Here is an 18,185-nt window from a genome sequence, read left to right on the forward strand (position 1 = left end):
TTATTGCTCTGAAGAACGAGACTCAATATTACACACAGTATCTTCCTTTATTTATTTCTCAAACAGGTTGGTATTTGAGTGGTTTTGATAAATATAATTTGTATAAGAAACTCTGAGAAAGGTCTAACATCTTGTTAGGCAAAATCCTATTTCGCAACTTTCCTTTCAGACTAAAAATGACAGGAAATGTGATGTTAAAACAAGGCTAAAACAAGGCATTAGGTGTTTTTTGTTTTGTCAGTCTCAAGCACATATCCTATCATCAGACAGACTGCTTTTTTTTTTTCTTTCAAATTCCAGCTTTATTAAGTTTAAGTGCCTTTCCACCACAATTATTTCAAGAATCAATTGCACTGTTTATACAAAGGGAATAAACATATTCCCCACGTAGTCTGATGTTATGAAAAGAGAGAAACATCTGGTACTCCAAAGATAAACCATGCATATTACTCATTGGTCACACCAAGACACCATGGAAATGGGTACCTGAAAAATTCTTAACCAGATTTTGAACCAATGCTACAGGACAGTTGCACCTAAAGTTAGAAATGCTACATTTTAGCACTAACAATAAAAAAGAGAATTATAGTTACATTTTTGGATTGAAGCTTTTTTTTCCAGGCTACTTTTAACCTGAACATAAGAAGTTTACGCTTTCATGAAGTACCATGAGGCCCTTCAAGGTCCTGATTTTGCTGACACAAAGGCATAATTTCTCATTACACCAGAAAAGTCAAGCAACACACACACTGGGATTTTCTAAAATTCATTCACTTGTATTTCACAGTACTTGTGATCTCTGCCATTAAGAACAACAGTGAATCATTTCAATTCAGCACCCAGAAATTACTTAGGATTCTGTGGTACCTTTTTAAAACTATGATGCTTATTGAACAACTATCTTTTTAACTGGCTGTTCCCTCTCTAACTATTGGAAGGGGTAAATGCAAAAGCAGCCACCGCCATCCAGGTGGCAGCCGGTCACGAGTGGTGTTCCCCAGGGCTCAGTGTTTGGGCCGGTCCTGATCAATATCTTCATTGATGATCTGGATGAGGGGATCAAGTGCACCCCCAGTAAGTTTGCAGATGACACCAAGTTGGGTGGAAGCGTTGATCTGCTGGAGGATAGGAAGGCCCTACAGAGGGACCTGGACCCTACAGAGGGACCTGGACAGGCTGGATCATTGGGCCAGGGCCAACTGTATGAGGTTCAACAAGGCTCAGTGCCGGGTCCTGCACTTGGCTCTCAACAACCCCACGCAACGCTACAGGACTCGGGGAGAGCGGCTGGAGAGCTGCCTGGCTGAAAAGGACCTGGGGGTGTTGGCTGACAGCCACCTGAACATGAGCCAGCAGTGTGCTCAGGTGGCCAAGAGGCCCAATGGCATCCTGGTTTGTATCAGGAATAGTGTGGCCAGCAGGACCAGGGAGGTGATAGTGCCCCTGTACTCGGCACTGGTGAGGCTGCACCTTCAGTACTGGGTTCAGTTTTGGGCCCCTCACTACAAGAAGGACATCGAGGTGCTGGAGTGTGTCCAAAGAAGGGGAACAAAGCTGTTGAAGAGTCTAGAGCACAAGTCTTATGAGGAGCGGCTGAGGGAGCTGGGGTTGTTTAGTCTGGAGAAGAGGAGGCTGAGGGGAGACTTTATTGCTCTCTACAACTACCTGAAAGGAGGTTGTAGCGAGGGGGTTGGTCTCTTCTCCCTAGCAACAAGCGATAGGACGAGAGTAAACAGCCTCAAGCTGCGCCAGGGGAGGTTTAGGTTGGATATTAGGAAAATTTTCTTCACTGAAGGGGTTGTCAAGCACTAGAACAGGCTGCCCAGGGAAGTGGTTGAGTCTCCATCCCTGGAGGTATTTAAAAGACGGGTAGACGTGGTGCTTGAGGACATGGTTTAGTGGTGGACTTGGCAGTGCTAGGTTAACAGTTGGACTCGATGATCTTAAGGGTCTTTTCCAACCTTAATGATTCTATGATTCTATGAACTGCTTTAATGGTATGCTACCAGGAACAGGTCCTCATTTACTATTATTGGGGGTGGGGAGGGGGGAATGGTGAGAAGGGCAAAAAGCGGTATTTACCCAGCAGAGTATAACAGATTCAGAACATGAAACAACATCAATTTACAACCTTCGCATGCTATACAAATTAAAAGTATACGTGCAAAACTTCTAAACTTTTCTGGGATTGGGTGGAAGACATGAGTGCAGTAGTTTACACTTGTTGCAGCTGAATCCTACTGAGCTTAGACGCATACATATGCATCATCAAAAACCAGTACAATATCCCATTACAAAGTAAACAAAAGCGTATTCAAGATGGGGAGAAAAAAAAAAAAGAAACTGATTGTATGCAAAACAGCTGCAAGATACACAGGTCTTACCTACTGAAAGCCTAAAACTCATAAAAATATAGCTTACATGTGTTTCAGGAGCATGTCCCCTCTGCTACCTTTTGCCCAACAACAGTTCTGTCATTACCCTGGGGGAATTACACTGCAATTGTTCCAGTGCTTCCCCCAACAGGAAGCAACCAATTGTTCAAAATTTGTGAGGGAACAGCTTCAACTGAAATTGCCATTTTGGAGAAGAAAACAGATCCCATTTCAAAAAAAAAAAAAAAAAAAAGGCAACAATGTTTTAAATTCTTTTATTTTTTAGAAAACAATTTCTGCCTCTTGAGAAATAATGCTCTGGGAACTAACATCTTTTTTCATCAAAGTTTTCTTCCTTTTCACACGTTGCTTCACAGAGGAAAGCCAGAAGCTGTTTTTCCCAAGTGTTCTGGGACATGCAGCACCAGTCCAGCGGATGAGTCTTAGAAACACTTATTTACTCTCCCACAAGTGTTGAAGGGGTTCTAAAGAAAAGAACAAGCCTCACCTTCTGGGGCACAGCATGTGCCCAATCTTGCAATAAAGTAATTTCCCCACTACCCCTTTTTCGAAAACACAGCAAGGCTTCAGGAGACAAAAACCTGGAAGCCAAGCAATCTCAGTTGAAGATCAAAACTAATTTAGGTAAAAGGCTGACAGATCAATTATACTTGTTTATGTAGCATATGTATGTCCACACTGGAAAGTGAAGACAGTTCATTTGCTGTTTTGTTTTTTGAACAGTTTTCCTAGACTTTCACCTTGTCACACAGACTACGGTACCAATAAGTTGTTTTTGTTTACGCTACAAGAAGGTAATGCTACTGAAGGGACACTAAACTTTCAGTTCACCTAGTCAACACCAGCTTTAAAGGCTATCTTTGACTTAACCACCCCCATTCACTTTAACTGTGAAACCTAATGCATTTCTTTCCAGTCACACCGTTTCTGCACTTTCTGCTCCTTAAGATGCCCCTGCAAATGAAATCTGAGAACCAAAGTGCTCGAGCAGTTTGTGCATAAGCTAAGTTCAAGAGGACCACTTTTTGCTTGGCATCATTAAAAAAATGTTTGTTCCGATGTACTTGCAATATCAGGATTTGATGGGGAGGTTAATTTAACTCACTGGGTGTGCATATTCAATTTCATTATGCTAGATAACTTAAAATTTTTTTATTAGTTTAACTGTGAAAAATGTAAGTGCAGCTGCTATTACTTAAGTATCTCATTTCAGAATCAGTTATTTTCTGCAGCCAAGGCATAGCTTTTAGTCTTGTAGCATCTTAAAATATAAAATTGAAAGAAAAAAACCAAAGCACCATATGCATTACATGGTCCAAAGCACTGATTACAATTTTGTTCAACTTCAGTGGTACACCTTCTACTGCTACTGTTTTTGAATGCTTAAGCTTCCTGCACCCATACTCAAATAGCAAATCAAGCAGTAGAAGTGACCAACTCTAGTATCAAGTGACCACTGGTGAGAAACTGCATTTCTGCTATTCCATGGTCCTTACAGGCTCTGTGATTGCATAAACTTTGTTATTCAACAACTATGGCTCCCAAATATGAGTAAAACAAGCTGGGTACCTGTCTACTGCTTCCAGTAACTGGTTTTTAAAAGGCCAATTCATTGCTGGGATCCAATCCAATCAGGCCAGTATTTATATGTAATCATCCAGTCATAATGCAAGACAATTCAAACAATGGTACAATTGTTAGTTTCTGAGCTTAGTCCCAAACCAAACTAGATTTTCTTTCCCTGTTAAGGTTTCTAGTATCCTTTGTTCTAACTCTATTAATAGAAGAATGATATGCCGTATTCTTGGAAGCATTTTACTTTTGTTCGAGCATTCCTGTGGCAGTAAGATTACGTATTGTCACATTAGTTTTCCTCTCTTGGCTGATGGAAATAAACCTGAATATGTTTCTGTATCGTGCATAAATTTTAATGGTACATATGACCACATCTAAGACTAAAACCCCGTAAGATTCACATGCTACAATGCATTTCATACAACTATCAATGCTATACCACAAACCTCACAAAAAAACCCCAAAACGTCAAACAGAAGGTCGCTGATACACAAGGCAGATAAATAAAAGCTTCAAATGCATTTAAATGTCCACAACAGCAAGAACCTAATTCAAATTTCTGTTAAAAAACAAGTTAAAAATTGACAATTCAAAAGATGTCATATCTCTATAAAATTAAGCTGTTTTGAGCTTGAAGTCCTATGTTCAGCATCATTCAGATACACGCCACAACAGCTTGATTTATTACCCTATTCTTAGCTGTCTTCTAGTCACACTAGTCATACCTCTCCACATTCCTTTCCTTCTACCACCATACTCCTGCCTTCAAGGTCTTAAGCAACCCACCTCTCCCTCTCAAGATGTCTCAACAGCTTAATCAGTCATGCCAGAAAGCACTGCTGAAGTTCACCCCTACACTTTAACGTGTCTCGCGCATATCTAAAATGAAAGCAAAATCTGGTGCAAAAGGGAGTTCAGTAATTTTTCTGTCATCCATACAGTGAGATGCATGGATGCAAATGCAAATCTGGGGATTGCATTTGAAGGGTTTAGCTCCATAAGTCTTATACTAATGCTCCTCCCAGTACATTTGGAAGAAGAGGAAACAAGCAAACAAACAAACAAACAAATAAATCACCAAGCCCCTCCCAACATCTCAATTACCATGAGATAGTGGATTAAGCCAGCTGCACCTGCTTCAGTAAAACACATTCAGAATCCTTTGGCTCACAGCAAAGCTTCCTCCTCAGGGCTTCCAAAGGAGTATAATTGTTTTTTCAAACAATAAAACTAAGAGCAAATGCTCCCCACAGCTCTGAATTTTTCTGGGACAGCGTCACCAGCAACCTATCACCCAAAATAAAGTTGTGTTACACTGAAACTCACCACATACCTGATGACACTGATAAAACACTCCAAGGTAAGGAAACAACAGAAGAGCAGATGAGAGCAGTAAAATTCAAGTATTTTCCATTCCTTCTTCTCAACCCTTTTGCAAGGTTGGATGTGAAGCTGAAGTATACCACACAGTTATGTACTAGCGCATGACTTCGCTAACATTCAAATATGTTTTTATAAAGAACACTTCAAACATCCCCCAACTTATGCAGAAATTATTCCTACCAATAGTGTTAATGACAGCAGTCAACCAATAACCAATAAATGAACACAAGGGATGGGGGAGGTGTGGGGGTGAAGTCTGCTGCCCCTTTTCTTTAGTATCAAGACAGTAACTTTCACTTGGCTGATTCATTCCCAAAGCACTAATCTGAGTTTATCTGCAGCCATTCTTGCTTCACTTGAAAGGATGCCAGTAGAACAATTTGAAACTAGAACCCTTGATGCAATCTTTCCACCAAGTCAACACTTCACATGCACGTAATGTCAGTGTAAGGAACTTCAGGCTTTGCTCCAACCATTAAATGAAACCAAACTGACACATCCCTATGAAATAGTGCCATTTCCACTGAACTGCAAACTGAAGTACACAAAGAATAAGCTGACCAGAACAAGATCAGTGACAGAAAAAATTTTATTCCTCCTTTTGCAACTATTAGTCACTTTCATAAACCACATGAAGCTTTGAAAAGAACTGGGAAAGAAACACAAGAGGATCCTTTTGCTTACATCCATATGTGGCTAAAAGGAAATTAAACATCTCAGAATCATTAAGGTTTAGAAATACTTCAAGTTACCACCCAGAGCAAAGCTCACTTTGGCAGCAACTGAAAGTTCATTCTCAACTGAGATTCAGAACAGAAAGTTTTCTTCTTGTGGTTTGAGCCACATAGAAGAGCATTATACACTTCAAGGACCTTCTGACAGACAAAGCAGAAGCAAACCATGATGAAGTGTTCTGCTTTTTTCCTATCTGAAACAAAAAGAAGTTATGTACCTGTGTATAGAGAAACAAGTCTTATAAAAAGGTAAGAAAAATTTAATCCCTTTTCAAATCATTGTGATCAAAGAGTTTTAGTCCATCCTTATTGCTGCAGAAGACATTAGGAACGTATCTACTGGCTTCAACAAGGTAAAGCAGGAAAAGAAAGCTTGGAAAAGAATGAAAAATTAAGTCAAATTATTACAACAGTCAGAGAAGTTAATGGATGAATTTAATGAAGGAAATTCTACAGTTTAACACCACAGCAATGTTAAAATTAAGGCGGCATCATAATAACCTGTCAAACAAAAAGCCACACAAAGTGACAAAACATACTCAAGGCATCCTCATATGTCAGACTAGATTATAAGTATTTCACATACACCAAAGGGACAGCAAAGACTGATGTACCAACAGTACTCTGGTATAGGGCTTTTCACATTTTACCAATAGCTTGACAAGTGTGTCTGAGGCACATGACTGAAGATCTCCTCACCTTCTCCTCCATCCTAATCTATCCTTAAACCTTTTAGGCGCACTGGGCGCTGCGCACAAATACCTAGGGAAGCATAACTGCCAAAGGGGAACTGAGCGCATAGCAGCTATTGGAAATGTCAGTAGGCATCCATCTGCAATCAACACTATGTCTTTAGAAGTCTGACCCCAGGGTTTTTGCAACCTGACCTACTGTTTGTAACACATCATACCAAGGTAAAGCACATACAAGTATTTGTCAACTGTCAGCAACTGAAAGGGAGTTCCTGCCAAAGTACTGGGTCAGGAACAACATCCCGACTGACTGCAAGACCTTCAGGAAACTTTAAGTGCTAGAAAATAAAAATTTACAGCCAAACTGTAACCATTATGTAGTCCACAGACAAAACAATGCAAGTACAATTCTACACAGAAACAAGAGTTCTGATGGCATCACCTAAGGAGCACACACACATGCTACCAATCAGCTATGCTACTGTCACTTCAGTTGCTTTAAAAATGTATTGACTTAACTCTATGAACAGAATAACCAAAAGCGTTGACCACTTTTCATTTCTGGAATAAAAATTACTTAGGAGAACAAAGTTACCAAAAATGTAAATCATTTTTCATCCCGTTCTGCAGCTCCTCAAAAAGCTTCTGAAACACTGACCAGACAGAAGAATCCTCAGCCCTGGCCACCAGAAGAAACCCACATTATCCAGCAGATTTCTGCAGTGCTGGAACATAGTAAGAAGAGCCATCAGTGCCAAGCGCTGACCCTGGCAGCAAGCTGCTCAGCTCAGTCAAAGGCCCACAATTTGCCTCTCACAGCTTTGTTTGTGGAGCCTAGAATGACAGTCTAGCTGGACATCCTGCATTCTGTCCGAAAAGCTCATCCTGACTAAGAATCATAAGGGGTGAGCATCCGAAATGCTTTCCCATCACAGGATAGGCATGCACGTGCAAGGGAAAGATATGGCAGGCTGAGAGCATACATTATTAAGTAATAAATAAATAATAGATAGGTGTATTGTTTCTTGTAGCTGTGTAAGTCAGTTATTAGATCACAGCTGCTTTTTTGCAAGACTTTTTCTTTTTTGATATTGTGTTTTTCTAACAAGAATCATTTATCCAAAATTCAGTTGTGAAACACTGATGCAGTATTGTTAATCAGATCTAGAGATTCCAGCAGTAGACTATGTAAAAAGATATTGCTCTCCGGTTATTTAATAGGGCACAACACGAGGCACAAACACCCGGAAAGCTGCTCACAATCGTCTGCTTGCTTAGTTAGCTGCTACCACCGTAGGCCTTGAAGAAGCATTTTTATCTTTATTTTGTTTTTAAGTTACCGGATGGAGATGCCTGGAGGGTTCATGAAGGCATCTCTCCTGCTATTTAGTAAGTCAGATGATGTTTTATTCTTACATAGCATCAAGAATAATTGCATGCATATATTAGTTTCCACTGTACATTCCAGCTAAGATGCATTCAGGAACATAATTCTGCCTTAAGGCTGATCTTTGCAGCACGTCTGCCTTATCAGCACAGATCACACAAAATTCTTGGCGAGTTCTTAATTTTGATGGTAAGAAATACATTCCACATACGTTTTTAAAATACAAAGTGATTTTAAGGTAATTTGCAATTTTAACACAGTCATTAATTACGCTATACTATTTGGCTCATAAACCATATATGGTTCAGGTCATTCAAAAAAAGAGATTCCTGCAGCATCGATGACATCAGTTTCCTAAGAAAATACTGCAACTTACCACCTTCTGTTACACAAAGAACTCAAAAAATGTTTCCAATGTCAGTTGAATCTTCATTTGTCTTACAGTTCTAGTAATCACAAGCTGCGAAAAACAGAATTCTTAGCATAAATTTTGTATTGTTCGCATAGCTTCATTAAGAAAAATAGAGGAAACTAGAAATCATAGCTGTAGTATCTCTCCAGATTATTTTTCTGTCTTTTTCTACAAAATAATGAACAAACTGTTGTCTTTATAGAATAAATAGACTTGTTGTCTTATTAATAAAACTGTACTATAAGGAATATAACCATTGCAGGAGCCACACCGACAATTGCTCCCCACTTAAGCTCAGTACACTTAAGAAACATAAGCTTTCTCACAGTCTCAAATAATAGGCAGGAAGAAAGATCAGGCAAAGCTCCCTTTTTGCTCACAGAGAAGCTGCCGCTGAATTCATAGCCAACACACCCTACTTCCATACTGCATGGACTCACAGCTGTGAAACAAAAAGAAGCTGCATCCAAATAATTTAATCTCTATTTCTTTACGTGAAAGGCTGACCCTAAAACAGTTTGAAGAAACCCCATACACTTAGTAGAGACCTGACAACCCAGTTTTTCATCAAGCCAACAGAAGTGTTGTCATTAACTTCAAAAGGGCAAGGATTCCACCAATATTGATAAAAGCAGGTCCAAAAACTGTTGCTATTTGAGACAAACAAGAGCAGACTGAGAGCACTGTCTACCAGTGCACCATTTGCTGAAATACACTGCAAGGTCTCTGACTTCAGGAACTGTTCCATACTCACCATGATTTTGTTTAAATGAAGTATTTAAGCAATAGCCATATGAAGCGTACATCTGTAAATACAAGCTCTGTAACTACTATAGCTCACAAGTGCAGAGTCAGGCTTTCCATCCATCTCAGGTCAACACATTTAAACCTCAACCGCAAGAGACCTCTGCAAGGCAAGTCACCAACACATTGTCGTGGATATTTATGTTTCTCTCACCAGAACCACCAGCAGATCATTACACCTACTTACTAAATGTACTGCAGCAACTGAAGTGTCAAGTACAATGGGATCCGTGTCAAAGAGCTTACAAGATGGGTTCAGAAGAGATAAAACAGACAAGTACAGGAGATGATGAAGACAACAGGAAGGGTGGAGTAAGAGTGGAACAGTTATCCAGATCAACTGTACAACCTTTGTGATTTATTTAAAAAACAAAAACAAAACAAAAAAAACAAACCAAAAAACCCAAAACCCAACAAAACAACTAAACAGAAAAAAACCCACCAACTCAAACACACACACTCTGGAAATAAATACATAAGAGAAAGTTATCAACCAGTAGTTCACTGATGGCCAATAAATACCTGTAATGTGCAATATGGGATATTAGCTAACACGTGCAGACTCTATACACAAAAAGGATACTAATTATTCTAGAAGCCACAAAACAAACCATGAGGCATAAATAAGTTCTGTTTACAGCTTCCACCCACGTTTTAGCGGGGGTGGGGGAGATGACTATGGATAAACTCAGTTCCCGGCCTGCCGGCACGCACACCACGCAGCCTCTCCAGTCCTGACAGCTGCTGCCTGCTACCCCTAGGCGCTTCGTAGCTGTATTGATTACTGCAGTTCAGCAACAGGAATAGGAAAACACGTTTTCCCATAAAAACTGAACAATCTTTAAAAAAAAAAAAAAAACCACAGCCAAACACAAACAAAAAAACCAAAGCAGGGGCCAGGGAAAGGGAGAATAGGATTTTCTTTTTCAAACTTGCGAGTTTGTTTCTTCACAGAAACGGGGGCATTTTTGGTTAAAACAGTGACCTGAGCGCAACCAGTATTTAAAACCTAAAATTACGCATTGTCTCCCGGCGCTCAAGAGGCAAGGAAGAGGCCAGCCTTACGGCGAGGCAGGCCCACGCACCCCAGACCGAGCGCCCCTCTGCTCCCCCCCGCCGGCCTGAAGCTCCCCGCTCCGACCTAACCGAAAAAACCCACGGGATTTCCACCGCCCGCCTTCGGCTCCGGCAGCCTCGCTGCCCAGCCCCAGGCGGTGGGGATGAACGGAGCAAGCCTGAAGCCCGCCCTAACCCACTCCTCCCCCTCATACGAGGGGCTTCTGAAGGGCGGGTGGTCCCGGCCTGGCTCGGAGGCGGCCCCAGGCACACTGAGCGGGTCTGAACTACACCTGTAGCTAAGCGTTACACACACGCTCCTCACAGGGTGCCACAGTTGCCCGCCCCCGCCCGCGGCCCAGCTCACAGCCCCCGCCGCCGAGCCCCTCCTCTGCCCCCTGCCGCAGCGGGGTCCCGGCCGGGGGGACGCTACCACGGCCGGGCGGGGGGTGCCAGCGGGCGAGGCCTCCAGGAGGAGGAGCGCGGTGGGCGCGGGGGAGGCTACCGACCTGCTCCGCCCCCCCGGCCGGCTCCCGTGGCTCGCTCCCGGCGGAGCCCTGCGTCGCTCCCATAGTAACATCGCCGGCCCTGCCGCGCCGTCAGCCGCTGCCGCCCGCGGCCCCGGGCGCTAGCGGTCAAACCCGGCAGCCCCGGGCGTGCTTCTCACCCGCCTCGGCCCCGCTGCCCGGGAAACCGGTCGAGCCCCCGGCCGGCGGGAGCGGCGCGGGCGAGGGGCCGCGCTGGAGGCCCGAGCGGCGCGGCGGCGGGGGCGGCCGGAGCCCGCCAGGGACAAAGACGGCACTGAGGGGCCCGCCACAGAGCGACTTTGTACTGCCGGGGCCCGGCCGCCCTCCACCGCCAGCCAATCAAGCCTGCAAACGCCTCGGGGAGGCGAAGAAACGTTTTCATTCTCCCTGGGATGAAAAGAATTGTTATTCTCCGTTTACAAAAATATTTCTTGTATTCTTGCCCTTGGCAGCGGCCAGTAGCTGACGCCTGTCAAAGGGTAAATGGGAGAGATGGGCCCTGCGGCCCAAGCCCGGGCAGCATTTCTGACGCGAGGCTTTCGGACAGTATTCACAGCCTTGTTTTGTCGAACAGAAATGCACCAGTCATTTCTGCCTTTTCTGTTTGTGTTTTTAGGAGGACACAGACCTAAAAGCCCTCGCACACCTGATGGCTTCCCCAAGTCCGCAGCCTCAGCTGGGTTTCCTTCCCACCACCTAACAGCCCTTCCCCATCAGTCTCAAAGTCAACGCTGCTGCTATTAATTCAGAGGCTGAATTGCTTGGTTTTGAGGCCGTAATTACGTACTTTAAAAAAGCATGTTCTTGAGGTAATGGTATTCTCAAGAGCTTGCAGAAATGACCGGTCACTGAAAGCACTACAGAGAAGACTGGCAGAAGTTCAACCACACTTGTATTCAGAAATAAAGATTTCTTTCCCAGTGCTACTGTCTTCCTAAAGTTATATTATTTTGGGTGGATGAGTCAATACTTGAATCAGCTCTTGGAAGGAAGAAATTAAGAATGAGGACAAACTGTAAGGGAAGAGCTTTCTTAAGCCAGCGCTTTAAAAAAAAGGATGCAAACAGCATGTTACTTTGTATGGCCTACCCTCAAATTTGGAGAGAAAAAAGCAGAAGAATGCCAAAGCATGAACTTTGCTCTTATTTCGTCTGATCCCTCCTCTCAGTTTTACAATTGAGTGATAACATCCAACTTTTATTGCAACACTAGCAGTCCGGTATACGACTGAACTCCAGACCACTTGGAAAAATGAAGCACAGGGGGCTGGACTTCTCACGCACATGGGGTTCTGTGATAGCATCTGGCATCAAAAATTTCCCCATGAGACAGAGCAGGGCAAGGCAAAACAGCTGCCACTCTCTGCACCGCTGCGTGCTTCTGCACATCTCTGCAATCTTGAGGCAACTTCCCAAAGAGCTAGCACTGGCTGGCAACATCAGCACAGGATATTATGCCACGGTGTCAGCAGAGAAAGCCACTGACCAATACTTGCCTCCTTGAAATGACAAGAGACTATGAAAACAACATGAGCTGTTTTTTGCTTTGGTAGGATATGGTAGGATTATTTTGCAGACGACTACGTAGTTTTAGATGCAACATCAATTTTTGGTTTTAGGCGGATGGCAATACACTTTTTCAAAAGAGAGCAGCTGTCAGACATAAGGTGGGACAGGGAAAGAAGAAGCCACTAGATCTCTGTGACTGCAGCCTCTTAACGCACAGATCAAGTTCATGGCAGCATAAAGAGAGCACCAGCCTCCTGCAGCTGCCACCCTCCACACAAGCTCTGGCAGAAGATGAAGAGCTAGCATTCCCGATTCCCTCACTAGACACAACCTGTTGGGGAGGGCAGGCAGCGCCAGCCAGAGCAATGTAAGGGTCTGCTTATCCTGTCCAAGGCCAAGGAGGATTACTTCTTGTTCCAGACAAAAGCTGTGGCTTGGCCTAAAGCCTCCTTTTGGGCATGTTCTGTGACTTTATCAAAGCTACCCAGTGTTATCACTAACAGTGCGGTTATCAGGCTATATTTCCCTGAGCTGTAGGGCAGCAACCAAGGTTAACACACTCAGCTAGCCTGAGGTAAGTGCAACACAGATGCAGGAATGCACAGTTACACAAGAAAAACAGGCTGGTTTTTAATCCCTTACCACAAATCATCACCTGGGAAGGGCCTACCAGTTTGCCTCCATTCAATTTCCTGCAATAACAGATGAAAAACAATCCATTTGGGCTCATCAAAATATTTCCCATGTTTATGCATAAAATTTCTCACTTCTAAGAGTGCAAAGGACACATATCTTTTCCTGCTTTCTTATTTCTTTTCCTCAAACAAAACAGCTACCCTGCCACAATGGGCAGATAAATCATCCCATACCACCCTGCAAATGTGAGCAGTAAGTGACCTCTAGTGCTTAAGCTCATGCTAGAGCTTGGCCAAGTGCCCAGATCCCCATACTGATGGCATGGACCAATGTAACTATCAACGTCATCACAATTTACAAGTTACTTATCCTGCAATTCAACTGCAGAGAACAGACCTTCAGGCCTTCCTGGGTACTTTCTGCCCTTTGACTGAGCTATCCTTCTAAGGTGGATACGTTGGTAGGCTTTACAAGGGGAGGATGATGCCACCTAAACCAAAACCGGAAGGATACAAGCTAGCAGTGCAACCAGTGACAAGAGCTGCAGGAACTCCTCCGGCACCACGAGTTCCTGCCTCCTGTGGCGGAAAAGGGAGAGCAGGTACTCAAAGCACCCAATACACCTAACAGCTATTCCACGGGAGGACAGCATCCCCATTCTCTTCCCTTGTAAACTGAAGGAAAACAAAACCAAACCCCTAAACTGCAGCTCAAAGAAGCACATCTTTAAGTGTATTATTAGATATAACTTCTCCTCCCGACTCAGCTTCTCTTAAACGCCACAAGACTCTGCATTGTGGATCACGAGCGACTATACAGAATACATACAAGCTAGCCAAAACTGACCTGGGACAGCAGCACAAGCAGAAGAGGGGCAGGAGACCCAGCAAAATGGCCTGTTCTGTCTATGCAGGTCTCTGCACACTTCAGAGTGTTTGGAGGCATGGCTGCATGCACTTTTCACTCATTATCTCCCTTTGAAATGGGACGTGCAGGTACAGTTGTAGTCAGTCCTGGAAGGGATACTGCATCGTGGAAAGTAAAGGCCAGGTACCAACACCACGTCAAAATTACATTAATTGGGCTATAAATGTGCAGCTCTGTCATCCTATGCCGTGTTTAGGACCAGCTATTTTGCATGCGCAATAACTGTACAAAGCAGTATCATATGCAGAGGATTTCATTAAATGTTATGTAGGTGCGTAGAAATTTTAAAATTAACTTCCATGGAAAGGTTAATTGGTATTAACTCTATGAGAAACATGCAAATAACTTCTAGTGACCACATTTCCCATTGAGATTTTCAGTTCAAGTAATCAAGGCAGACATTGCTTGCCTACAATCAGATTGAATCTATGGTCTGTGTAGCACTAATTTAGAGAGATCACTTGCTGTAGCTTGAGTCATGCAAAACCTAGGACGTATTCCATAAATTATCTAATGCTACTGTGAATGAAGCAGTTGTGCTGCTTCCAGCATCAACAGAGGGAACAGCCATTTAACACTACACCATGCAAATTTAAAACAAGCGATTGCCTCTCAGTTACTCCTGCCAACCACGTAAAACTATTCAGCAACTTGCCTGCAGCAACCAAGATTAGTTACTATGTTGTGATTCACATTCTAGCTGCCTCCTCCATCAAGCCTTTTAACTGGCCCCTCTGACAATCAGTTCTTCTTCTTTTTTTTAGTATGTTAGAGCTCAACACTTAGTAGTGCTGCTAGACAGCATGGCAAACAGGCAACCTCCTTGAAGAACTGGGAACTGATTTCAGCAAGAGATATTAAGAATGTAGGCTGCTAGTCCACTTGTTGAACTGTCTGAACAGAGATGTCAGTTTTGCTTGTTTTTAAGCAAGTGTTCATGATCCTCTGATGAAAGGCACTGTGGAAGTTTCTAAAAATACCATGTTGCCAAACAGCCTTTCCCCCTTCCCTTCCAGGCAATCTCTTCAGACTGCTGTTTGTCATCAGCCTGCAAAATCACACAAATCAGTCTGCCCAGTCCTACTTAAATGATTCATAAATCCAATTACGGCCGCTTCTTTATATAGTAAGCTGGGTCCTAACAGATTCAACCTTCAGGATTAGAGGATGTGTAGGTAGCTGACCTCTGACTCTTGAACTGCTCAGGAGCTACATATGGTTCAAACACACGGCTCTATACTGGGGTTAAGTCACATGAATGGCGTAGTAATCTGAATCTCTGTCTTGAAGGGACTGGAGAAGAGAAGCCATGAAAGCCATGAATACTATCTGGGCGCTTGTTACCATGTGTAGAAGTGAATCCAGTGGAGGGCCACCAAGATGGTGGAGGCTGAAGCACTGGCCCTGGAAGAGGAGGCTGTGGCAGCTGGGCTCGTTCAGGCCGGACAAAGGATGGTCTCAGGACACCTAACAGCAGCCCACTGGTGCTGACGGGCGGAAATGGAGGAGATGCAGCCAGGTTCTTAACAGTGGTGTGGGTGGGAGGACAGAAGACGATGGGCAAAAGTTCAGACAAGAGAGATTCAGATGGATGTAAGGAGAAAATTTTTCCCTGTGAGGGCAACCAAGCCATGGACCCAGGGCGCAGAGAGACTGTACCATCTCTGTCTTTGGAGGTTTTCAAACCCCAACTGGGTGAAGCCCCAAGCAACCTGTTCTGATCCCACAGCTGACCCTGTTTTGGGCAAGAGGCTGGGCTACAAACCTCCTGAGGTCCCCTTCCACCTGAATTAACCTATCATTTCTGGGTTACTGTGTGACTCAAGTGCCAGCTTAAAGCAGAGTGACATGTTCATTATCCCGCCCCTCGTCTCTGCTTCCCAGGTACAGCTTGTGATTATGCAGCATAAAGATTTTGCCATGCAGCTTGCAGGGTCTGGTAGGTTTGCCATCTCTGGTCTAGCGTAAGGATGCACAGCTATACACACTTTCCAGGTTTCAAAGCAGCAACTCTAAGGCTATTATTTTGGAAACCACAGATGTCCCTGGTAAAAACACAAAGCCCAACATAAACAGCATCCTACACTTCATACATACTTTTTTGGGGTAATCAACAGTACAAAATCCTCCGTGGCTCACCTGGCCACCTATTTTGACCTTCTAATGGTAAGGATTTTTTTTTTTTTTTTTAACATAAACATACAGATTTACCTGGATGCTTCAAATCAACAAAATTTAAAACATGTAGATAAAGATTTAGAGCAAGAAACAGCACTGTTCTAAGCCAATTATAAACTCAATTTCAAGTTGACAAAAAAGAAAAAAATTACTGTGACAAAACACTGTTATATGCTGAACAACTAGGAACAGCACTAGAGATATTAACAGTATGAAATACAGCACTATCGCGTATTTTTCTCAAGAGTTTTGAAATATTAATCATCAGTTCTACTAGATCTCACACATCACAGGTTTATTCTGCTGAAAAACAGCACAAGACTGCTTATTTTGTTTGTTGCTACATCTCTGCAAAGAACATGCAAATTAGAAAATACAGATGTATAGCACGTTCCACAGGATAGATAAAAAGCAGCATGAGAATATGCAGAGGTGTTTGATAGTAGTCAATAAAACATGATAGTGGGAAGAATAAAGAAACACAGTCTATTTATTCTAAACACACTTTCACCTGTGGAATGTTTTAAACTACACTGCAGTGTCTTGAAAATTACACTGGTAAGTAAGGTAAGCAAATGAAATAATGTGACCGAGTGCTAGAGAATGAAACAGGGACTTAACAGTGAGTCTACCTGAACCCAGTTCCCCTACGGACTATGCAAATTGAAGCAACTTTCTTTGGCATAAGCACGTTGACCTCTATTAATTTAAGAAGCTACAAAAGCTAGTACTGTTATTCTAAAGAATGAAACAATGAAGTCGTTTAAACAGATCCAAACCACACAAGTGTGTACTCTTTTTCTCCTCAAACGCTACACAAAAGTGCATATCAACGCTTGGAAGGAAATCTCTTCCCCACCCCCAACTTGTTCATTTTAAACAGAAGGCACCACATTGAGCACATTCTGTTTGATTATTCATCTTGGTTACATCTCATTTCCTTTCTCTCTTCTCCATGTTTCTTGACTACTCCTTGCAAGGCTGTGAAACAATCCTCTGCTTTTAGCAATTTATCTGCCTTCCCTCACTAGAAGTCAAGCCCTATGACATCAAAATCTTTACCACAGTAATCAACTCTTATGGCTCAAATTAATTAAGACAACACAGTAAAGAAAACAAAGGTCCCATTCTCATGGAGATCATTATACTTATTAAAAACAAGCAGAAGAATATGCAGAATGCACAAGACCTAACATACACAAAACTTTCTTGTTCATTTGTTTCTGATACAGAGGTTAATTTAAAAAACAAAGCTCCAGACAGCAGTTCTTCAGCCAAGTTAGTCCTTTAGAGCATTAAAGCTATGCTTCAAAGCTCTGCCTCTCCCCATCCTATTTATACTGGCAAACCTCCTGCTGACGAGCTCATTAAGAAACAAAGCCATTCTGCAGCCCTATTCAGTAACAGTAAGGTCCCAGCTAGGGTACTGTCCTTGCTTTTGGGTGCTGCTCTGCGGGAAGGACTGAAATGAGCTGGTGAGAGTCCAAGGGAGAATAGTGAGAACAATCATCAGGCAGAAAGCAGATGGACACAGCCACCCCAGTCATTCACTTGCCAGTTCCACAACTCCTGGGACCCCACAGGCACGGTGGCTACATGCAGCTTCTGAGGCATCTTTCTCTAGTCAATACATGGTTCTGGAGTTTCTTTCGCTAAGAGCTGGGCTTGCAAGTACCCACATTCCCTGGTGTAAGGTTTGCATACCATACTATATTCTTGAAAGTTTTTTTTATTTTGAGGAAAACGCTAGAGTCTGCTTGAGACCTCAACTGGGACATTCCTGTCTAGCTACACTTCACTGATATTCTCAAATCATATTTTCCCTCACAGAGTGCCTTAAGTGAACAGGGCTTGCTTGTTTGTTATTTTATATAATGTCAACTTTTTTTTTTTTTTTGCGCTTTTCTATCATGTCTCTAGAATCTTATTAACTAGCATCCTCTCCCCTCACTCCCAGAATATTCAACTAA

General features: G+C 43.0%; 1 protein-coding gene across 2 annotated transcripts in view; it reads right to left on the reverse strand.

Moving 5' to 3' along the window:
* TJP2 (tight junction protein 2) overlaps positions 1–18,185 on the reverse strand; it is a 68,875-nt gene that overhangs the window by 36,583 nt on the left and 14,107 nt on the right. The window lies entirely within an intron of this gene.

The sequence above is a fragment of the Platalea leucorodia genome, assembly GCF_965183815.1.
Source record: "Platalea leucorodia genome assembly, chromosome: Z".
Lineage (NCBI taxonomy): Eukaryota > Metazoa > Chordata > Aves > Pelecaniformes > Threskiornithidae > Platalea > Platalea leucorodia.